The sequence below is a fragment of the Nannospalax galili genome, unplaced genomic scaffold (genome assembly GCF_000622305.1).
Source record: "Nannospalax galili isolate Female #2095 unplaced genomic scaffold, S.galili_v1.0 scaffold7, whole genome shotgun sequence".
NCBI classification, from domain to species: Eukaryota; Metazoa; Chordata; class Mammalia; order Rodentia; family Spalacidae; genus Nannospalax; species Nannospalax galili.
This window is the reverse complement of record NW_008359081.1, coordinates 3,194,359-3,204,804: the sequence shown is the minus strand read 5'-3', so window position 1 is coordinate 3,204,804 and position 10,446 is coordinate 3,194,359. Positions and strand designations below refer to the sequence as shown.

General features: G+C 43.8%; 2 pseudogenes; both read left to right on the top strand.

The window, feature by feature from the left end:
- Window positions 1–1,849: 1,849 nt before the first annotated feature.
- Window positions 1,850–6,977, top strand: LOC103725410 (annotated as a pseudogene).
- Window positions 6,978–7,468: 491 nt separating this feature from the next.
- On the top strand, window positions 7,469–9,203 carry LOC103725409 (annotated as a pseudogene).
- Window positions 9,204–10,446: the final 1,243 nt, after the last annotated feature.

The window sequence follows — 10,446 nt, the reverse complement described above, 5'->3', positions numbered from 1 at the left end:
AAAGAACACACACACACACACACACACACACACACACACACACACACACTATTCAAAGAACTCAAAAGGGATAGGGATAAACTTCTGACTGATGCTCAAGAAAATACAAATATACAGATAAATGAAATGACAGAGGCAATTCAGGCTTTGAAAAGTTAATTCACAGAAAAGGTAGAAATATTGAAGAAAGGCTGAAATGAAGAAAGAATTGAAAAACTCAATAAGCCAATTTGAAACAGCAGGGGAAAACTTCACCAACAGAATGAATGAAATGAAAAACAGCATATCAAAGCTGGAAGAAAAAGATGAAGAATTTGACCACTCAACTAAGAAAAGAAAAAAATTAAAATCATAGGAATAAAATATGGAGGGAATATGGAACACCATGAAAAGGCTAAATTAACACATTGTAGGCATAGAAAAAGGAGAACGATCCAGGATTAACAGCATCGAATATATCTTCATTCAACGGGGCTATAGAAGAGAATTTCCCTAAATTAAGAAAAGATATACCTGTAAAGTTACAAGAAGCACACAGAACACCAGATAGACAGGACCAGTACTGAAACTTCCAGGCATATTATAGTAAAAACACTAAATGTAATACTGAAAACTGCAAGAGTAAAGCAAGACATATATGAACAAAAAACAATTAAAATTAGCTGAGTTTTCAATGCAAACTATGAAAGCAAGAAGAGCCTGGACCAAAGTATTACAAGTTCTAAAAGATCATAAATGTCAACCCAGCAAAACTGTGTATCATAGTTGAAGGGGCAAGAAAAGTATTCCATGAAATAAATAGGCACATACTGGGACACAAAACAAACCTCAACAAATACAAGAATTACAATTATTCATGCATTCTATCAGACAAGAATGTAATAAAACTTAAAATTAATGGCAAAAGAAGCTCTAGTAACTACAGGAACTCATGGAGATTAAATAACACACTCCTGAGTGATGAATGGGTCAAAGAAGAAATTAAGAAATAAATAAAAACATTCCTGGAACTAGACAAAAGTGATGCTACAACACAACAAAACCTCTGGGACACTTTAAAAGCAGTCTTTCAAGGGAAGTTTATGGCTCTAAGAGCCTACATTAAAAATAAGAAAGAGGAGAGTACCTGCTCTGACCTCCATCTTAGGGGCTGAGATCTCAGCAGACCACCAGAGAGTGCCTGTTCTGGCCTCCCTCTGGCATAGGGGCTGAGAACTCAGGGGACCACCTGAGAGCACCTCCATGAAGAACCTGCCTCCACGTGGTAGTGAGCTTCCCCAAATCATGCCATACCCAACCACCAAACTTGGATTATGTGACACCCCTCCCATAGCCCTTGGGCAGACCTCTGCCCTTTGGTAGGATAAAGCTGAGACCTTAGCAAACAGCCTGAGAGTGCCTGCTCCAACATCCATCATAGTGGCTGAAATCTCAGCAGATCGCCAGGGAGTGCAGGTTCTGGCCTCCTTTTGCCATAGGGCCTGAGAACTCAGCAGACTGTCTGAGAGTCCCCAAGTTGCCCCCCCCTTAGGAAATTTCCCAGAATTTGCTCTGAGTTCCTGCTAGTAGAGGTCCATACCTTAGAAGGAAGCCTGAGTGTACCTGACTGGAACCTGACTTGGGCTTCTGTGGGAGATCCTGAGTAGCTCATCTGAAGCCACCAGTTCCCTCCAAAGTAAAACCTGAGAGAACCTGAAACCTGGACTAATCAGCTTTACATAACCAATAAGAAAATGACCAAGGCACACAAATAATACAAACAGAAGCAAACTTCAACTTAATTTTCATACCAGAATCACAAACAACCAAGGAAAATCACATACCAAAATCACAACGAAAGAATAATAAAATGGAAAGTAAAAACACTATGTCACCACCAAACTCCACCAGTCCTGTAGAAGAGTTCTACAAGGAGAAACCCCCAGAGATAATCCAGGACACAGAATTTAAAAAGATCATAAACATGATCAAGGAATTAAATAAATTTAAAGAACACACAAACAAAGAACTAAAAGAAGATAGGGATAAACTTCTGAACAAATTTACAAAAGAGATAGAAACATTGACGAAAACTCAGGCAGAAATAAAAGAGGAAGTGAAAAACTCAATAAGCCAACTTGAAACAATGGGGGGAAGCCTCACCATTAGAATGAATGAAATGGAAAACAGAATATCAACACTGGAGGATAAAATTGAAGAATTGGACTACTCAAGCAAAGATTATGAAAACTTAAAAAAATAACACAGGAATGGAATATGCAAGAGATGTGGGACACCATGAAAAGACCAAATCTACAGATCATAGGAATACAGGAAGGAGAAGAATTTCAGGTTAATGGTATTGACCAAGTCTTAAACAGGATTGTAGAAGAGAATTTCCCAAAATTAAAGAAAGACATCCCCATACAAATACAAGAAGCACATAGAACACCAAGTAGACAGGATCAGAAAAGAAACTCCCCAGAGCATATCATAGTAAAAACACTAAATGTACAGAACAAAGAGAGAATACTGAAAGCACCAAAGAAAAACAAGTCACACATAAAAGAAAGCTCATCAGAATTACAGCTGACTTATCAATTCAAACTATAAAAGCCAGATGAGCCTGACCAAGGTATTTCCAGTTCTAAATGACAATAGATGTCAGCCCAGAATACTTTACCCAGCAAAAAAAAAAATGTCTATTATATTTGAGGGGGAAAGAAAAATCTTCCATGACACAAATAGCCTGAAAGCATGAAGCCAGCCCTTCAAAGAATACTTGAAGCAATGCAAAGAATGGAGAAAGGAACAAACCTACCCCAGGGGCAACAAATGAAAATAAAGCTATAATTGAGGAAAAACAAAATTAGACAAAGAAGGGCAAACAGCAATCAAAATGATGGCAACCAATATACATTTTTCAATAATAACTTTATCAATGGTTTGAAATCCCCAGTCAAAAGACAGAGGCTAAGTGAATGGATTAAGAAACAAAATCCTGTAGTCGGTGTGGAGGACCAATTTCCGTTTCTGGTGGTGTGCATGTGGAACTGAGCTGTAGCAGTTATGAACTGGGAAAGTGCTGAGACTCTGGCAGTTGAGCTCCGGGTTGCGGCTTATTTGTAGATCATAAATAGCCACCATGTAGACTAAGGATCAGAAGAAACAGAAAGAAGCACAGTGGGCCTAAAGCTGAGAAGAAAAAGAAATGTCACCTGCAGGATCTCCAACTTGGAGGTGAAAATGATGTCCAGAAGAGAAGCCCCAAAGCTTTTGCAGTTCAGTCTGCAGAGCAGATGGGGCGATCCTTCCACAGGACTCAAGATTTAAAGACAAAAATGTATCACATCCCAGTGGTTGATCGAACTCCACTAGAACCTCCACAAATCGTGGTAGTGATGAGGGAGCCTACAAAAGTTGGAAAGAGCACTTTGATTTGGTGCTTTATTCAGAATTTTACCAGACAGAAGCTAACTGAGATTGGAGGCCCTGTGACAACTGTATCAGGTAAAAAGCACAGACTTACCATTACTGAATGTGGGTGCGAATGTTATGATTGATCTAGCTAAAGTCGCAGAGTTGGTGCTGATGCTTATAGAAGCCAGCTTTGGGTTTGAAAAGGAGACATTTGAGTTTCTAAACATCTGTCAAGTACATGGCTTTCCTAAAATTATGGGCGTTCTCACCCATCTGGACTCCTTCAAGCACAATAAGCAACTGAAGAAAACAAAGAAGCAGCTAAAGCACAGGTTTTGGACAGAGGTCTACCAGGGGCCAACCTGTTTTACCTTTCTGGAATGGTACATGGGGAATATCAGAACCAAGAGATCCACATCCTGGGCTGGTTTATTACAGTTATGAAGTTTAGGCTGCTCACATGGCAAACTTCTCATCCTTACATCCTGGCAGACAGGATGGAAGATTTGACAAACCCTAAGGATATCCGAACAAACATCAAGTGTGACCGAAATGTGTCTCTTTATGGTTATTTAAGAGGAGCATACTTGAAAAATAAAAGCCAAATTCATATGCCAGGTGTGAGAGATTTTGCTATTAGTGATGTGAGTTTCCTCCCAGACCTCTGTGCTTTTCTGGAAGAGCAGAAGCACTGTCTAAAACAGAAGGAAAAGCTGGTTTATCAACCTCTCTCTGGAGTTGGGGGTGTGCTCTATGTAAAAGATGCTCTCTATGTCGACCTTGGGGGCAGCCATGGTTTTCAGGCAATGGAGGAAAAAGGGCCCACCCATGAACTGGTCCAGAGCCTCATCTCCACCCATGCCAGCATCGATGCCAAAATGGCTTCAAGTAGAGTGACGCTCTATTCTGATTCCAAACCTTTAGGGTCAGAGGTTATAGATAATCAGGTGCTGTGGATGCCAAAAGAAGAAAATCAAATGTATGTGAAAACTGGTCGAGTGCATCGGAAAGCCATTTTTGGAGATAAGGAAGATGAGTCTGAAGATGAAGAAGATGATGATGATGAAGACATTCTTGAAGATGACAGGATGGAAAGTGGCTCTAGTGATGATGAGACAGAAGAGGAAGAGGAAGATGCTAATATCTCCAGGTCTAAGCCTACCAAAAGGCAGAAGCTTGAGGAGCAGAAAGAAGACAGGAAGTAGATGTGCCAGCATTTGTGGATAGCAATGATGATCTGGAGAGGAGCTCGGGGAAGATGGGGAGACAGAGGAAGATAACAGAAGCAGTGAGGATGAGGACGAGGATGAGGACCAAGACAAAGACGAAGATGAAGACTCCACTGCAGGAGGGATGGATGTTTTGGAATCCAAATTTGGAGGAGATGGTGAAGCAGGACTGTGACCAACTCATAGTTGGAGTGCTGAACAGGAAGTAGAGAAGTCTTCTCCAGGGAGAAAAGCTGTTCTCACCACCTCTGATTCTGGCCATTGCACAGCTGAGGAGGTATTTCCATGGGTGAAGACTAATCTGAGGAAAGCTCACTCAGCTCAGAGGACAAAGACTCAGAAAGCAAAGAGGTTGTTAGGAAGAAGCTTGTCAAGCCTCAGGGGGACAGTGGGCAGAAATCAGAGTCAGAGAACTTCATTGATGAGACAAGTGACATGGAAAATTAACTCAAAGAGGAAGAGGATCACAAGGAAGAAAGATGCCCCACAGAAACGTCTGGTGCCCTCAAGTGGAAGGAAGACCTCTCCAGTAAGGCGGCAGAGGCCTTTCTCGGGCAGCAGCAGACCACGCCAAACCTGCGAAAGCTGATTTATGGGACAGTGACAGAGGATAATGAAGAAGAAGATGGATATGCCCCTGAAGAGCTTGAAGGACTGTTCTGTGTCAGCCAGCCTGGTAGAGAGTATAAGCACAAGGTGGGCTCCTTGGACTGTTCCAGGTTTCTTGTGGAAGTGACACACGACTGGGATTTAAAGAAAGGTGTAAAGAGCATCAGAGATTGCATTGTGACTGGGAAGTGGGAAAAAGATAAAGGTGCATCCAAGATCCTAGCAGAAGACGAGGAGCTCTATGGTGACTTTGAAGACCTAGAAACAGGAGATGTGCAAGGAAAAACCGGGCCCCAATGATCAGAGCAAAGATACTGAAGAAGTTAAAGAGGAAACCAACCCTAATTAGGAGGAAAGTGCCAAGATAAAGCATTTGAAAAAAAAGATAAAATTGAAGGAGCTGTTTGATGCAGAGTACGATGGAGGAAAGAGCACATAATTCCATGATCTTAAAGGAGAAATACAGAAACAAGCTCAGCTTAACCAGGCTGAATTTGAAGATCAAGAAGATGAAAACAGAGTTCAATATGAGAGTTTTTGACCTGGAATGTATGTCTGCATTGAGATTGAAAACATCACCTGTGAATTTGTGCTGAACGTTGATCCTTACTTCCCAACTATTCTGGGTGGTTTGGGCAATAGTGAGGGCAATGTGGGCCATGTGCACATGTGTCTTAAGAAACATCATTGGTGTAAGAAAATCCTCAAGTCTCGAGACCCAATTAATTTTTCTGTAGGGTGGAGGAGGTTTCAGACCATCCCACTCTATTACTTTGAAGATCACAATGGAAGACAAAGGCTTCTGAAACATAACCCTCAGCACATGCATTGTGGAGCAACCTTTTGGGGTCCCATCACTCCACAAGGAACTGGGTTCTTAGCAATACAATTCTGTCAGTGATGTGATGTTGGATTTTCAGATAGCTGCCACTGGCGTTGTCTTTGATCTGGATAAACCCATAAAAATGTGAAGAAATTAAAGCTGACTGGTTTCCCCTTTAAAATTTTCGAGAATACTTCATTGATTAAGGGAATGTTTAATTCTTCCTTGGAAGTAGCCACATTTGAAAGTGCTGTTCTTTGGACTGTCAGTGGAATAAGGGGACAGATCAAGAAGGCACTCAGGGCTCTAGAAGGAGCTTACTGGGTCAGCTTTGAGGACATTTTGCTGGTGAATGACATTGTCTTCATGTGAACTTGGTACCCCATCTCCATTCCAGCCTTCTATAGCCCAGTACATCTTTGTTGAAACCAGTAGGTGAGAAAGACACCTGGTCAGGAATGCGGACAACAGGTCAACTCAGGCTCGCCCACATCATCAAGCTAAAGCCAAATAAGGATTCTTTGTATAAGCCAATCTTGAGGCAAAAGAAGCATTTTAATTCACTGCACATTCCAAAAGCCTTGCAGAAGGCTCTGCCATTTAAGAACAAGCCCAAGATGAAGCCAAAGGCAGACAACCTGCCGGGGGACAGGCAGAGACCGGCTGCCATACAGGAATCTCATGAGAGAAATATCCTGGCTCTGCTAGACGATCTGAAGATGCACAGTCAGAAGATAAAGAAGGCCCAAGCTCAGAGGCACCTGTACAATGTGGAGCAAGCCAAGGTGAAGCAGAAGGAGGAGGAGGGGAAGCTATGGTGGCAAAAGGACCTCAGGAAGAAGCTCTCCTGGATTCAGGGTCAGAAGGGAAAAAGAAACCAGAAGTCCAGTCTGAAAGGAGCTGAGAACATTAAGTGAGCCTTCAGACTGAGGGACCATCTTCTAGACCTGCAGAGGTGGCTGCAAGTCTCCTCGTACTTATGACAAGTCAGGATGAGAGCCTGACAGGGACCTCTCTGGACATGGCATCCAGACAGTGCCTTGAAGAGGAGCTTTGGGAGAGGACTGCTGGTGGGTGCCTGCTTGCTCTCAGCACACAGGGGTGCCCGCAGGCATCAAGGCAGTGTGGCAAGGTCGCGTGCATTACCTTACTTTCTTCTCCCAGTCTTTTTATTTTGTGCTGTAGAAATGTCATTAAAATATTTTCCTGTTTAAAAAAAATAAAAAAGAAAAAGAAGCAAAATCAGTGGCCCAGCGCTGCAGTCCCCTGTACTGCAAGGGGAGCAGAGCTGTTAGTTGGGCGTGATGGAAGGCGGCACGTGAGCTGCACTCTGCCTTCGAGGCTTCGTTCCACCCCATGGGCACAGGGAGGAACCGAGGTGCCAGACTAGGTACTGCCCACGAAGAGGATGGCGCTGCGTGCCCGACTTATGTCACAGAACCCGGGGAGATCTCGCTGTGGTCCCAGCCTCCTACATGCAGGTGATCCTACCCTGGAACCTGGCCCAGCTGTCGACCTGGGGCCTGGTGAGCTATGTCAAAGTGCCTCTGGGTGGCTTCCAGCCCTTGCCTGCCACACCAGCCACATCCTTCAAGCCGCTGCCCTAAGCCTTTCAGCAGCTGCTACAGCCTCAGCAGGGGCCTCAGAGCACCTTCCAGCCTATCTGCGTCCCTTAAGGCGGGTTGCCCTGCAGCCAGCGGTGCAGTAGCTCTATAGCTGCTACCAGGCCAGCCAGGGCAGAGAGGACGACTGAGACTAAGACGACGAGTGGCAAGAAGCTCCAAGGTTGCTGACTAGCTGGGCACGATGGGCAGCGGCACCAACCCTGATCTCGACAGCTCTTATTGGCGGGCGTGACACGGCTGGCAGCTATCGCCTGCCCATTCGCTCAGACCTGTCACTGGGCTCGCAGGGCAGTTCCATGCCCCCACAGCATCACCCGTCGAGGGCCAAAAGCTCAGCCATGATGAGCCGCAACCTCAACTGCTTCTCCACCTTAGTCAAGTCGAGCTGGGAGGTCTTCATGCTGGGCGAGGCATAGGGCTTCAAGAAGGGCGGGGACAAACTGTGAGTGGTGCTGGGGCCGGGGCAGGAGAACCCCTACCCCTTCCAGTGCACCATCGAGGACCCCACCAAGCAGATCAAGTTCAAAGGCATGAACATCTCTCACAAGCTGGTGCCCACACATATGCAGGTATCAGTGCAAGGTACTACAAGTACTTCAACCGGCTGTCTGCTTGCCTGGCTGAGAAGTTCTTGGTGATCTCGGTGCCCCATCTACCTGAGAAGCAGGCCACTGGCCATTTCCTGGAAGACTTCATCTCCAAGCACAGGAAGGGCCTGATCTTGTGGATGAACCACATGGCCAGCCAGTTGGTGCTGGCTCAATGCAACGTCTTCCAGCACTTTCTGACCTACCCCAGCAGCACAGAGAAGAAGGTCTGGAAATAGGGTAAACAGAAGGCGGAGAAGAGATGGTGGGTGCCAACTTCTTTCTCACTCTGAGCATGCCCGCGCCCCACCCTGGACCTGCAGGAGGTGGAGAGCAAGATCGATGGCTTCAAGTGTTTCACCAAGAAGATGGATGACAGTGTGCTGCAGGTCAACCACACAGCCAAAGAGATTGTGCAAGCAGTGACTGGCTTCAAGAAGGAGTATCAGAAGGTGGGCCAGTCCTTTCACGGCCTCAGCCAGGACTTTGAGCTGGACCAGCAGGCCTTCTCGGTAGGCCTGAAACAGGCCATCACCTTCACCGGAGACACCTACGATGTCATCAGAGAACTCTTCCCCAGCAGCCCAGGCAGGACCTGGACCCAGTTCATGGACCTGTTAGCACTGTATCAGGGGCGGGCACCTGGCCAACTTCCCAGACATCATCCATGTTCAGAATGGAGCTCTTACCAAAGTAAAGGAGAGCAGGAAGCATGTGGAAGAAAGTAAGATGGAAGTCCAAAAGGCAACTGGCTTTCAAGACCTTTGTAACACACTTTCATTTACCATGTGGGCCGAAATTCACCACTTCCATCAAATTATATTAAAATACTTTAAATCACAGGTGCAACTTTTTTTTTTACATCAGCAAATATTATTTTTTCCAAAAAAAAATGGCCCAGAAGTTGTAAAAAGCTCTTCACAAATGTTAGTGTGTAATGGCTGGACATGAATACGATAGTGTATAACAGCCTGACATGAGATTGTGTGCTTTTTTTCAGTTCAAGGATAATTTCTACAGCAAAATAAAAACTGCTATCAAAGAGCTGTTGCCAACTATCAATGGTGGTGCAAGGATGGTTTTGTGTTCAACTGAAACCCAAATGAATGTGTAATTATATAAGAGAGAAGCAGTTAATATGGTTATGTATTAGAAACAATACCACACTTTGTAACTAAATTATAATATGTATGCCTACACTACCATTGTAACTTTTGGAACAATGATTATACTATTTTCCTTATTGCTTTTTTGAAGTATGGGTATGTTAGTGTATACTTTGTAGACCTCAAAATTCATAAAGAATCTCAAAGAAGCTGGCTGTGTAAAAGCCTGCTGTGGATGATGCCTTTTTATTCTCATAGACTGAGATTACCTAAATTAACCTATTTTCTGTTTACAAACTCCAATTAGAGCAGCTATACAACTTTGTGACTTTAGGTTCATGGTTTTTCATTTCTGCCCCACCCCCTCTTAGGTAAGCCCCAACTTCCCTGATTGAAAGAATGAAAGGCCAGTGCATTGGTGACAAACTGATGGAAACCTCATACTGCTGGGGGCAGGTGGAAGGACCAGCTGCCATCACTTTGCACAGCAGGTATCAACTCCTGATAAGATGCTGGCAGATGAAGAGGAGTGAGCCGCAATGGCATCTTTGGAAAAGACTGTGTACCATGTTCCCTAACACAGTACAGTAGTATAGCCTCTTGACGCAAGGGCCAGTCATCTAGACTGGGCATGAAGATTTCAGTAAGTGAGTCTTAGGACAACAGAGGAGGAGGAGGAATCTCATCAATCAGAGGATAAAATACACAGTGACAACACACTTGGTCTCTGTTCTTGGGAGGCTTTCCTTTTTCCATGTTTTTTTTTTTTTAGTGTGAAGATTTTCTTTTAATATTCAGGGTTTTTTTTTTCGTTTTGTTTTTCAATGGATCTACACTGATTGAGACTCCATGTTATTCATTCATTTACTTAATCAAAATCTTTTCAGGGATATCTGTAATTTCAGTGTTATACATGATGATGAAAAATGATAATTGTTGATCTAAGTAGGGAACAGAAGTAATTTCTACTATTCCAGCACTGAAGGAAAAATATTGATCTATGCTGTGTTTTTAAAAACTAAGTATTGATAAAGCCCCCCCCTGACTTTTAACCTTAAAATTATTTTA